Here is a 974-nt window from a genome sequence, read left to right as displayed (position 1 = left end):
CGAAAATTAATTTTTTTTTTTTTTTAGTTTTAAAATAAGTTGGGGTTTGTTGTTTGCATAAGTGACCGACGGGTAAACCTGAAAATTTAAATTACATAATAATAATAATGCTAATAGTTTTTAGATAAATAAAAATAATAAGGATTCGTGTGAATTTATTTCGCACCTGAAAATTGTTTTTACCATTTTAATCGTGATTTAAGAAGAATTCCTCATTGACAATACCAAATTTAGTTTTACGAGTTGGTGGTGATGATGATGATGATGATACTCATTCACCTTAACATCTTCGTAGTGTAGGAAAAAACCTGAAAAAAAAAAAATTTTAAAGTAAATCATCTTCGTTTGTCCTCATTTATAATTTCTCACCTTAAAATTTCATTAGTACACACACACGCGCACATACACCTTTGGGGACCGTTTGATCTTTTGGTCTGTTTCGATGACTAAATTTATAACGATTGGAAAATAATAAAAAAAAAAAAAAAATTTTCAAACCGTAAAAAAACTACACATTACCCGTCGGAGGATAATTTATTATTGAAATATTAATTAATTTATCGAAAACGTTTACAAACAACGTTATATAACATTCGTACGGTTTTATGTATTTATCACATTATGAAACGTCGTATAAATTTTTTTTTTTTTTTTTTGCGGCAGGAATAAATCATCGTTTTGACAATTACTACCCATACCCGGGATTATAAAATCAAACATATCAAATGTATCGACGACATTTTTTTTTTTTTTAAAATCAAATTACTATCTTACTGAAGTCTTTATTATTTACTGCGAACAACGACATCTGTTGAAAATAAATAGAACTAAATATCATAATAGTTCTTCATTTCACCGCCAGGTTGTTTGTTTATTTTTTTTCATTAACATTTATCGATGATAAAATAAATACGTTTAAGGTTTACGAGTAAAAAAAAAATGGCGGTGACATTAAAACATTAAAAAAAAAATTT

Source organism: Pediculus humanus, genomic scaffold (assembly GCF_000006295.1).
Source record: "Pediculus humanus corporis 1103172108318 genomic scaffold, whole genome shotgun sequence".
NCBI classification, from domain to species: Eukaryota; Metazoa; Arthropoda; class Insecta; order Psocodea; family Pediculidae; genus Pediculus; species Pediculus humanus.
Note: the sequence above shows the minus strand (reverse complement) of the source record.